The sequence below is a fragment of the Diceros bicornis genome, chromosome 6, assembly GCF_020826845.1.
Source record: "Diceros bicornis minor isolate mBicDic1 chromosome 6, mDicBic1.mat.cur, whole genome shotgun sequence".
Classification (NCBI taxonomy): domain Eukaryota; kingdom Metazoa; phylum Chordata; class Mammalia; order Perissodactyla; family Rhinocerotidae; genus Diceros; species Diceros bicornis.
Window position 1 is genome coordinate 54,713,908 of NC_080745.1, and position 12,054 is coordinate 54,725,961.

At 39.7% G+C, this 12,054-nt stretch overlaps 1 pseudogene; it reads right to left on the reverse strand.

Annotated features, from left to right (window-relative positions):
• Nucleotides 1-9,668: 9,668 nt before the first annotated feature.
• LOC131407604 (transcriptional adapter 3-like) lies at nt 9,669-10,616 on the reverse strand (annotated as a pseudogene).
• Between the last annotated feature and the right edge of the window lie 1,438 nt (nt 10,617-12,054).

Below are 12,054 nucleotides of genomic sequence, written 5' to 3' on the forward strand. Positions count from 1 at the left end.
CACAAATATCTAAATATATTCTTCTCAAGAGTGTAAAGGGACAGTTGTATTTTACTTGCAATTATTTCAGTAACCACCAAATCAGACTAGTCAAAAGGAATGTAGACTGTTTTTTAATTGACTTGGATTTACTGAAGTGCCGAGATGGACAATGAAAGGTATGGAATGCTTTTCAATGTAGATAGATCATGTCTGATAGGTTAAACTGAATTATAGATATCCCAATATGGTTTTTGCTTTTATCGAAACTACATATTTACATAATTTTAAAAAATTGAATAGATGTATAAGATATATTATCCTACCTATTATCTCATTTACATTTTCTGCTCCCTGAAGACAACTGTTTCCATTGTTGGTATTACCAATGTGTAAATAATATGCTTTTACTGATACCGCCTGGTTGATTTTCCAGTATAGAAGATGAGGATTAACTCTCTTGTACCCTCAACCCCTAGCCCAATTGCTTCCATGAGGGTTTTGCCCTATCCCCATCAATTTTTAGTAGGCCAATTGTAAATTATTGGGACCATGTAAATTACACTCCCAGAAAAAACATAAAGTATTCTATGATTACCTTTACATTGTTATACAACTTCCTTTTTTCCGTGAGGTTAATAATTGTTTGGTGCTTTTGTTTATTTGTTTCCTTGCTTAGTTTTCTATGAATCTATCACCAAACTCTCTATTATACATCTATATTCTCTTTAAGTATGGTCAAGCAAGCTGGCTAGTCCATATCTCATATCATATTTCAAAAAGTGAACTCTGTACATGCCACTTTCCCCGCAGTCACCAGCAAGAAAACTTGGTGTTGCTTGAATCTTTCTACCTCAGTGGCAACTTTATTCTTCCTTGTGCTCAGACAAATATCTTGAAGTCATCAGTGACTCTTTTCTTTCACTAATATTTCAGATTCAATCTGTTCACAAATTATGTCAGTTCAACTTTCAAAATATAACCAGAATCTGGCCAATTTCATGACCTCCACTGCTATCACAATGGTCTGATCCATTATTATCTCTCACCTGGATTAATACAAAATGGCCTATTAACTGATCTCCTTGTTTCCACCACTGCTTCCTCATAGCCTGTAAGTGTAGCCACCAGAGTGACTGTGTGAAAAACATAACCACTTCAGGTCCTTCTTCGCTTTGAACTCTGCATCTCACACAGAGTAGAACCAATAATGATTTTTACCCAGCTTTATTGAGATATAAATGTTATATAACATTGTGTACATTTAAGGTATACAACATGTTGATATGATACACTTATATATTACAAAATAATTGCCACCGTGAGTTACACACACATACCACATCTTTATCCATTCATCCATTGATGGACAATTAGGTGTTTCCACATTTTGGCTGTTGCAAATAACGCTGCAGTAAACATGGGAGTGCAGATATCTCTTAGAGATTCTTATTTCATTTCCTTTGGATATATACCCAGAAGTGAGATTGCTGGATCATGTGGTAGTTACTTTTTTACTTTTTTGAGGAAACTTCATAGTGTTTTCCATAGTGGCTGAAACAACTCACATTCCTACCAGCAGTGGGCAAGGATTCCACTTTCTGCACATCCTCATCAACACTTGTTATCTCTTGTCGTTTTGATGATAGCCATTCCAGCAGGTGTGAGGTGATATCCCATTGGAGTTTTGATTTGCATTTCCCTGATGATAAGTGGTGTTGAGCACTTTTTCATGTACCTGTTGGTCATTTGTATGTGTTCTTGGAAAAATACCTATTCGGTTCCTCTGCCCATTTTTTAATTGGATTGTTCAGTTTTAACATTGAGTTGTATGAGTACTTTATATATTTTGGATATAAAGGCAAACGCCTTTTCATTTTGTTGATTATTCCTTTTACCATGCAGAAGCTCTTTATTTTGATGTAGTCCCACTTATTTCTTTTTGCTTTTGTTGCTTGTTCTTTTGGTGTCATATCCAAAAATCACTGCCAAAATCAATGTCAAGAAGCTTTTACCCTATTTTTCTCAGAGGAGTTTTATCACTTCAGTTCTTACGTGATGCCTTTAATTCATTTTAAGTGCATTTCATTTGTTTTAATTTCAGATGTACGCTATTATATTTCACTTTCTGTATAGACTGCATCGTGTTCACCACCAATAGTCTACTTTTTATCCACCACCATACATATGTGCCCTTTTACCACTTTCATCCTTCCCCCCACCCCTTTGGGGTGGCTGTCCAGTTTTCCCAACATCATTTATTGAAGATGCTTTCCTGTCTCCATTGTTTGCTCATGGCTTCTTTGTCAAAGATTAGCCGTCCATAGATGTATGGTTTTATTTCTGGTCTCTCGATTCTGCTCCTTTGATCTCTGTGTCTGTTTTTGTCCCAGTACCATGCTGTTTTGATTACCATAGCTTTGTAGCATGTTTTGAAATCAGAGAGTGTGATACTTACAGCTTTGTTCTTTTTTCTCAGGATTGCCTTGGCTGTTCGGTATCTTTTGTTGTTCCTTGTAAATTTTAGGATTCTTTGCTCTATTTCCACGAAGAATGTCATTAGGATCCTGATTGGGATTGCATTGAATCTGTAGATTGCTTTAGTTAATATGGACATTTTAACTATGTTTATTTTTCCAATCTATGAGCATGGAATATCTTTCCATTTCTTTATGTCTTCTTTGATTTCTTTCAATAATGGCTTATAGTTTTCAGTGTATAGGTCTTTTACCTCCTTGGTTAAATTTCTTCCTAGGTATTTTATTCTTTCTGTTGTGATTGTAAATGGGATTGTATTCTTGATTTCTGTTTCTGCTAGTTCATTGTTAGTGTACAGAAATGCAACTGATTTTTGCATGTTGATTTTGTACCCTACAACTTTATTGTGTTGGTTGATTATTTCTAATAGTTTTTTGGTGGATTCTTTTGGGTTTTCCACTGTAGAATCATGTCATCTGCCAGTAGTGACAGTTTTACTTATTCCTTTCCAATTTGGATGCCTTTAGTTCTTTTTCTTGCCTAATTTCTAGGAATTCTAGTTCTATGTTAAATAAGAGTGTTGAGAGTAGGCATCCTTGTCTCATTCCTGTTCTCAGAGGAATAGCTTTCAGTTTTTCACCACTGAGTATGATGTTGGCTGTGGGTCTGTCATTTATGGCCTTTATTATTTTGAGATACTTTCCTTCTATACTAATTACATTGAGAGTTTTTATAATAAATGATGTGGGATATTGTGTAATGCTTTCTCTTCATCTAATGAGATGAGCATGTGATTTTCACTCTTCATTTTGTTAATATGATGTTTCACATTGGTTGTTCTGTGCATATTGAACCATGCCTGCATCTTTGGAATAAATCCCACTTGATTCTAGTATATGATCCTTTTAATGTATTGTTGTATTTGATTTGCTAATATTTTGTTGATGATTTTTTGAATCTATGTTCATTAGCAATATTGGCCTGTAATTTTCCTTTTTTTGTGTTTTCCTTCTCTGGTTTTGGCGTCAGGGTAATCTTGGCCTCATAAAATGAGTCAGGAAGCATCCTGTCCTCTTAAATTATTTGAAATAGTTTGGGCAGAATAGGAATTAAATCTTCATTGAATGTTTGGTAGAATTCACCAGAGAAGCCATCTTGTCCTGGAATTTTGTTTTTTGGGAGATTTCTGATTACTGTTTCATTCTCTTTACTTTTGATTGGTCTATTCAAATTCTCTATTTCTTCCTGATTCAGTTTTGGGAGGTTGTATGATTCTAAGAATTTGTCCATTTCTCCTAGGTTATCCAATTTGTTGACATGTAGTTTTTCATAGGTTTCTCTTATAATCTTTTGTATTTCTGTGGTGTCCATTGTAATTTATCCTCTTTCATTTCTAACTTTATTTGAGCATTCTCTCTTTTTTTCTTATTTAGTCTGGCTAAGAGTTTATCTATTTTGTTTATCTTCTCAAAGAACCAGCTCTTAGTTTCATTGGCCCTTTCTATTGTTTTTTTAGTTTCTATTTCATTTATTTGTGCTCTGATTTTTATTATTTCCTTCCTTCTACTGGCTTTGGACTTTGTTTATTCTTTTCTTTCTAATTCCTTTAGGTGTACTGCTAGATTGTTTGAGATTTTTCTTGTTTTTTTTGACATAGGCCTGGATTGCTATAAACTCCCCTCTTAGTACTGCTTTTGCTGTATCCCCTAAGTATTGATATGTTGAGTTTTCATTTTCATTTGTCTCTGGGTATTTTTTAATTTCTCCTTTGATTTCCTCACTGATCCAATAGTTGTTCAGTAGCATATTGTTTGGTCTCCACATTATTGTAACTTTCTCAGACTTTTTCTTATAGTTGATTTCTAGTTTCATAGCATTGTGGTTGGAAAAGATGCTTGATATAATTTCAATTCCCTTAAATTTGTTGAGGCTTGCCTTGTTTCCCAACATATGGTCCATCTTTGAGAATGTTCCATGTGCACTTGAGAAGAATGTGTATTCTGCTGTTTTTGGATGGAATGTTCTTTACATATGTATTAAGTCCATATTGTTTAGCGTTTCATTTAAGGTCTCTGCTTCCTTGTTGACTTTCTGTCTGGATGATCTATCCATTGATGTAAGTTGGGTGCTGAGGTCCCCTACTATTATTGTGCTGCTGTCAATTTCTCCATTTAGGACTGTTAACAGTTGCTTTATATTCTTTGATGCTCCTATATTAGGTGCATATATATTAATAGGTGTTGTGTCTTTTGGTGTAATGTCCCTTTTATCACTAAATAATAGCCATCTTTGGCTCTTGTTATCTTTTTTGTCTTGAAGTCAGTTTTGTCTTATATAAGTTTGGCAACACCCGCTTGCTTTGCTTGCCATTTTCTTGGAGTATCATGTTCCATCCCTTCACTCTGAGTCTACATGTGTCTTTAGAGCTGAGATAGGTTTCCCAGAGGCAGCACATTGTTGGGTCTTGCTTTTTAATCCATCCAGCCACTCTATGTCTTTTGATTGGTGAATTCAATCCACTTACATTTAGAGTGATTATTGATATATGAGGGTTTTGTACTGCCATTTTATGTTTTGCTTTCTGGTTGTTCTATATTTCCATCTTTTCTTTTCCTTGTATTTCTCTCTACCATTTAAGTTTGGTATTTTTCTGTGATATTTTTCTCAATTTTCTCTTTATTTATAATTTTTGACTCTGCTCTGAGTTTTTGTTTTGGACTTGGCATGACGTTTGTATAAAAGATCTCACAGACGAAATAGTTCATTTTCTGATAGCCTCTTATCTCAGTTAGCCTATACAGATTCTGTCCTTTTCCTCTTCTTCTATGTTTTGTTGTCTCAAATTATTCTTTTTTGTGTTGTAAGTCTGTGACCAAATTGATGTGGTTATAGTTACTTTTGATATTTTCATTCTCTTTATCATTTATCTTATAATTAAGTGTTTACTATCCTATTCCAATTTAAAGCTGCAATTTTCTGATTCTGTCTATTTGTCTCTTTACTCAAAGCTTTGTAAATTTTTGCCTTTTTGCTTCAGTTAGGAGGTCTCCTTTTGACATTTCTGTAAGGCCGGTCTAGTGGCAATGAATTCCCTCAGCTTTCATTTTTTGGGGAAAGCTTTTATTTCTCTGTCATATCTGAAGGATAATTTTGCTGGATAGACTATTCTTGGCTGATAGTTTTTGTCTTTCAGTAGTTTGAATATATCATTCCACTCTATTCTAGCCTTTAGAGTTTCTGCTGAGAAATCCTCTGAAAAACTGATGGAGGGTCCTTTGTAGGTTATTTTCTTCTCTCTTGCTTCTCTTTTTATGTTTTCTTTGTCATTTGCTTTTGACAGTTTTAATAATATGTGCTTTGGAGAAGGTCTTTTTGCATTGGTGTAATTAAGAGTCATATTAGCTTCATGTACTTGCATGTCCAGTTCCTTTCCCAGGTTTGGGAAGTTCTCAGCTATTATTTCTTTGAATAAGCTGTCTGCTCCTTTCTCCCTCTCTTCTCATTATGCGTTACCTATAATCCTTATGTTACTTTTCCTAATTGAGTCAGATATTTCTCAAAGAATTTTTTCATTTTTTAAAAATCTTTGTTGTTTCTCCTCCACCTGAGGAATTTCTAGGTTTCTATCTTTGAGCTCACTAATTCTCTTCTCCATACAATCTGCTCTATTTTTAATGCTTTCTACATTATTTTTCATTTCATTAATTGTGTTCTTCATCTGCAGAATTTGTTTGTTATTTTTTTAGAGTGTCAATCTCTTTTTGAAGTACTCCTCTGTTCATGAATTTTATTCCTAAGTTCATTGAACTCTTTCTGAGTTTTCTTGTAACTCATTGAGTTTCTTTATGACAGCTATTTTGAATTCTCTGTCAGTTTGATTGTAATCTTCTGTGACTTCAACTTTGGTTTCTGGAGAGTTGTCATTCTCTTTCTGTTCTGCTGTGTTACTGTAGTTCTTCATGGTGTTTGACGGATCGATCCTCTGCTGGTGCATTTGTGGTAGTAACCACCTTTCTTAATTTAGGTACAGCTTTGGTTACTTTTGTTCTGAGCTGCTTCTGGTTGTATTTGAGAGCCTGCACTTTCCATCCTCCACTGCCTCTGCTAGAGACACTGTCAGTGCCCTTCTGTTGCCGCTTGTGCCTCTGAGGTTGCTGGTGCCTTGCTGCTTGTGATGTCACTGAGGTCTCAGGTGTTGCCACCAGGGTCACCAGGCCGTGAGCACTTCTGCTGCTTCCTGGGTTGCCTGGGTCTCATATTCCCCCACTGGCTCTCTATGGGCTCTCCCCCAACTCAGATGCTGCTGCCCCATGCACCACTTCTACTGCTACCCCTAAGTTGTCTGGGGGTGTTGTTTTAATTGATGCCAGGTATGCTGGGTTCACAAGTGTTGCTGTTGCTGCCAGAGTCCGAGAGACCCAGGGACTTGTATGGAGCCCCCACTGCTGGTGGAGCTGATGTCAGGGGTCCTGCCACTGGGGGCTCGGTCACCAGTTCTGCTGTTGTTCCTGAAGCCTCTAGTCATAGTTTCCACCTGTCATCACTGGGAGGGAGCAGGGGCTAAGCTGGGAGAGGTTGTTGTTGCTGCTCCTTCAGGCAACCTCTGGTCTCTGGTGCTAGCCAGTGTGTTTTCAAAACTCAGGTGACGGAGCCCTGACCCAGCTGGGAAAATCTGAGTTTTGTATACTATCCCTGCCGTTGTAAAGACCTGGCCACTGCTGTGAGAGAGAGAGGGAGCACGTGCACTGAATCCACTGGGATACAGGCAGGGAGCAAGTTGCGCCTGTTTTCTCTGCCCTTACAGTGACTGCTTGCAAGCGTGTGGGCTGGATCTACTGAGAGACAGACAGGGAGAAAGCTACACCTCTTTTTTCTGTTCCCACCATGTCCGTTCACAGTCACGTGAGGCACAGAACCCACTGCCTCTGTTCCACTTGCAGTTGCACAAGTCATGGCACCAGCTGTTTCCACTTCAAGCCCTGAATCACTGCTGCTAGGGGAGGGAGAAGGGGCTGCTCTCCTATTTCCTCTGCCTCTTGGGGGTCCAGTCCACCCACCTTCAGAAGTATAGACACATGAATCTCTTATGTGTCCTTTTGTGCTGTGTAGGGAATCCTCTGTCGGTCAACAGATGCCCAGTTGGATGTAACTTAGAGAGGAGTGACAAAGGGAACAACTCAGTCCACATTGATGCTGACGTCACTCTCTTGAGTTAATTTTTGTGAGTGGTATAAGACAGGGGTTCAATTTTATTCATCTGTATGTGAATATCCAGTTTTCCAATCACCATTTATTGAAGAAACTATCCTTTCCCCACTGAGTATTCTTGGCTCCCTTGTCAAATATTAGTTGAGTGTATATGTGAGGGCTTATTTCAGGGCTCTCAATTCTGTTGCATTGATCTACGTGTCTATTTTTTTGCCAGTACTATGTTGTTTTGGTGGTTGTAGCTGTGTAGCATAGTTTGAAATAAGGAAGTGTGATGCCTCCAGCTTTGTTTTTATTTCTCAGGATTGCTTTCACTATTTGGGGTCTTGTGGTTACATAAAAATTTTAGGGCGCCTGCCCGGTGGCATAAAGGTTAAGTTTGCATGCTCTACTTCACAAACTCAGGTCAGGGAGCCCTGATTTGGATCCTGGGAAGGTACCTACACACCGCTTATCAAGCCATGCTGTGGCAGGCATCCCACATATAAAGTAGAGGAAGATGGGCATGGATGTTAGCCCAGAGCCAAGCTTCCTCAGCAAAAAGAGGAGAATTGGAAACAGATGTTAGCTCAGGGCTAATCTTCCTCACAAAGAGAAACAAAATATTTTAGGATTGTTTTTTCTATTTCTGTGGAAAATGCCTTTGAAATTTTTATAAGGATTTCACTGAATATATAAATGGTTTTACCATAGAGTTTTTGTTTTTGTTTATGGTGAGGAAGATTAGCCCTGAGCTAACATCTGTGCCCATCTTCCTCTATTTTGTATATGGGTTGATACCAAGGCATGGCTTGATGAGCGGTGCATAGGTCTGTGCCCAGTATCCGAACCTGTGAACCCTGGGCCGCTGAAGGAGAGCACGCGAACTTAACCACTACACCACTGGTCTGGCCCCCACCATAGAATTTTTAATGACCTAAATCATGCTACACGACCTTGCCTCCAGTTCCCGCTCTGATCTGACATCTGATTCTTCCCCACTGACTCAGTCTATTCAAGTTACACTGGGCACCTAGCATCCTCATGTACTCCAGCTATGCCTCTCTCTCAGGGCTTTGCTCTGGTTCAGGCTTCTCAGAGTCTGGTCCCTGGATCTGTATTATCAGCATCATCTGGGAACTTGTTAGAAAAGCAAATTCTTCAGAGTTTCTCACCCACTGAGCCAGGAACTCTGTGGATGGGGCTTGGAATTCTGTGTTTAACAAGTCATCTAGGTGATCTTGATGTAGGCTAAAACTGTTCCCTCTGCCTAAAATACTTTCTTCTCTAGTGCCTTAGGTTGGGTTCTTTAGAAAATAAAGCTTGAGACAGAGTCTTATCTAACTGATTTGTTCAGGGTGTGCTCACAGGTAAAATCTGCAAGGGAAGAATAAGGAAGTGGATTATTAAAGGGAGGGATATGGGGGTGGGGGAGGTTGACAAAGGAGAAGAGGAAAGTCCTGAAAAGAAGCCACAATCATTGTGGAAACCAAGTAGAGTTTGGGCACTGGGCCAGCAGGGCCTCCACATCCTGGCTGTACAGAGCTAGGTCAAAAGACCTCAAGGAAACCACAGTCCTCTAGCGTTGTCGCCATCTGACAGGGCAGCCACGGGCTGTGGCTTCTGGCAGCCTTGGAAAACAGGTTTTCCTCTTCTCTTCACCTCTTCTCCTCCCCTATGCCAGAGAGGAGGCAGCCTGAGGCAGGAGTGCAGGCAATACATACATAGCTCTGGGGGGTTGCTCCAGTGCTCCTTCAGAGTCCTTCAGGCCTGGTTCATCTTGGTGAGAGTCAGCTTCTTCCACAGGGCAGCCATGGTCCTGTGCAAGGCTCCACGATCTTTGTGTCTGCTCTGCAAACCTGTAGCTTCAGCTCCTGTTGCTCCTTTGCAGCCTCAGCAAGTCAGGCTTCTCAGTGGTTGTGGATGCTCAGGGTCTGATTCAGCAGGCCTGCCGTTTGTGCAGCTAAGGTGATCTTATCCTCTGAGTCCTCTGTGGTCCTGAAACTCCGGCAGGCCCCGAGTGATCAGCTTGCCTTGATGTGGCTCTCCAGGAACTTGGTATATAGCACATGGAAGGGCCTCTTCTGATTGCGAGGAGAGGTGCTGGCTCCCTAGCCCTGGATTCTTTCTCAGATGTGTTAGGAACAAGAGAGTCCTCCTTATGGTAAATAACATTTTCCTCCACCTGGGGCTCTAGGAGGCATTGCATCAGGGTGCCAAAAGGGCACCAGTCTTCTGGCTGCTTACACTGGGCCTCAGACTTCTTCAGCAGGGCATGCACATCTTAGTGTCTAGTTTACTCAGTGGCCCTGCTTCCTTCTTGTCAGCCACTGAGCGGGCCCCTCCATTTCCTCTAGCAGGTCCTCCAGTGCCCAGCACTTGGATATGAGTTTCCCCAGGTATGAGATCCTGTAATGTCTCAGCCTCATCTTTTGGATGTTTCGGTAGCTTCTATAGCATGTACATGTCTTTGCTAGTGATATCAGTACAGTGAGGCTCTACCTAAGCCCAGAATCTGTTGGGGGTATCATTCTTGGAGATCCATGGCATGTGGATGGGGTAATCAGTGAGTTCATATTCCTGGATCTTGGAATAAATGTTTTTGGATTAGAGCTATTCATGGTGGAGACCAGGCCCGGGTCCCACCTTCCCTTCCAGTTTCTGCTTCTTGGGTTTCTCATACTGGGGGAAGCTCAAAGCACATGGCATCCACCTAGTCTCAGGAAGAAATAGCCACCTTTTTTATCCTGCCAGTGTGACAGGATCTGGGTTTCTACCTCCAGCGCCTACAGGCCTTGACTGGCAGAGAGGAGCAGGGTCTCAAGCTCCAGTGGCAGAGTGTCCAACTCCGTGATGCAGATGCCATCATCCTTGGAGTGGGCCAGCACTGCCCCATAGCCGGGATACACCTCCAGGAAGTCCACAGATTTGAAGTTGTGGAATTGCAAGTGTGAGTCTTTCAGCTCACTCATGGCCTAGGCTAAGACACCCTGTGGAGCTTCCCATGATGCCATGAGGATTAAGAGATGATGCCCATCAAAAGCTCAGCTCAGTGCCTGGCACAGAAGAAATGGATAAGTTATAATGTCTGGCTCCACCAGTGGGTTGCTTCAATGCCCCGCCTTCAGGGTCCCAGTCCTCAACAGCTTACTTTCAGGGTCCCCATCCTCTAGGACCCCTCAAGCCCCAGTTCCCTCTATCTCCTCACTGTGTTCTTCTATGACCAGAGACCCTATACCTCAGGCTGCAACTGTTCTCTCTACCATTTAATTATTAATATGAGAACTATAGTCCAGGTGTCTTGAAAATTGCACTAATGGACAAAACCTGAAACAACTTGTTCTAACCGAGGATATAAAGAGACAAGTTAAAGGCAGAAAATTATGACAATGACAAAAGGGAGTCTGAGTTTTGTGTTTGTAAGCACATGTAGGCTATACAGGAATATGTCAGAGAGAGAGAGAACTAGTGCTCATAGAATCCAAGATGCTAGAGCTCTAAGAGATCTTAGACATTATTCTCCTTCATTTTACACATGACAAAATTGAGTCCAGAGAGATTATGTGTATTCTTTTCTTTTTAGTAAGTATCTGTGGAATTAAGTAGTCAAAGAAGCAGAAATAAAAAGAAACCTTTAAGAAATCAACCTTGTTTCACAGTCCCCTGCAAGCTATTGCAAAAATTAATTTGGAGAGAAAGTATTCTTATTTTGGTGGATCAATTAGGTATAATTTAAATTAATTCTATAGTAGAACAGTTGATCTGTGCAATTTAAAAGAACATTCACTGTTTCGAAATGGTCCTCTTTGCTTCAATTTTCCTTGCCAAACCAATGTCCTTTTCTCTTTCTTATGTATAAATATTTGTGTGGCTTGTTTTTAAAAATAAACTTTTATTTACATTTTCAAGCAACTATTATTTGTATGCTTAAAACCCCAAGATGACAAATCAAGTATGGCACGAGTACTCATGTCACAAGGCTGAGCATCTTCTACACTCTAACCTTGGATTTCTAACTCCCCTTGGAAAACCTTTCGTCCTCCTCAGATTCAGCTTGCGTTTATCCAAAGTTCTAGAGTTCACTTGCTCTTTCCTTCAACCTCTGGATTGGGTTATATTTATATCACTCAAATTGTCACTATCCTCACGATTTTCTAAATATTTTTGAAAGAGATATTGCTTAAAAGCATTATAAAATGTATATTCTCTCTGTATTATTGCTTACAACTGCATGTGAGTTTACAATTATCTCAAATAATTTTAATTAAAAATTTATATATATGTACTATTTTATAAAGGAGAAATTAAAAATATTCTCATCTCTTCATTAACTGTTTTACTTTAATAGAAAACACGAACACTTAGATCCATGACAGTGTTTCTTTTCTTTCCTGAGAAATTACAATTGAT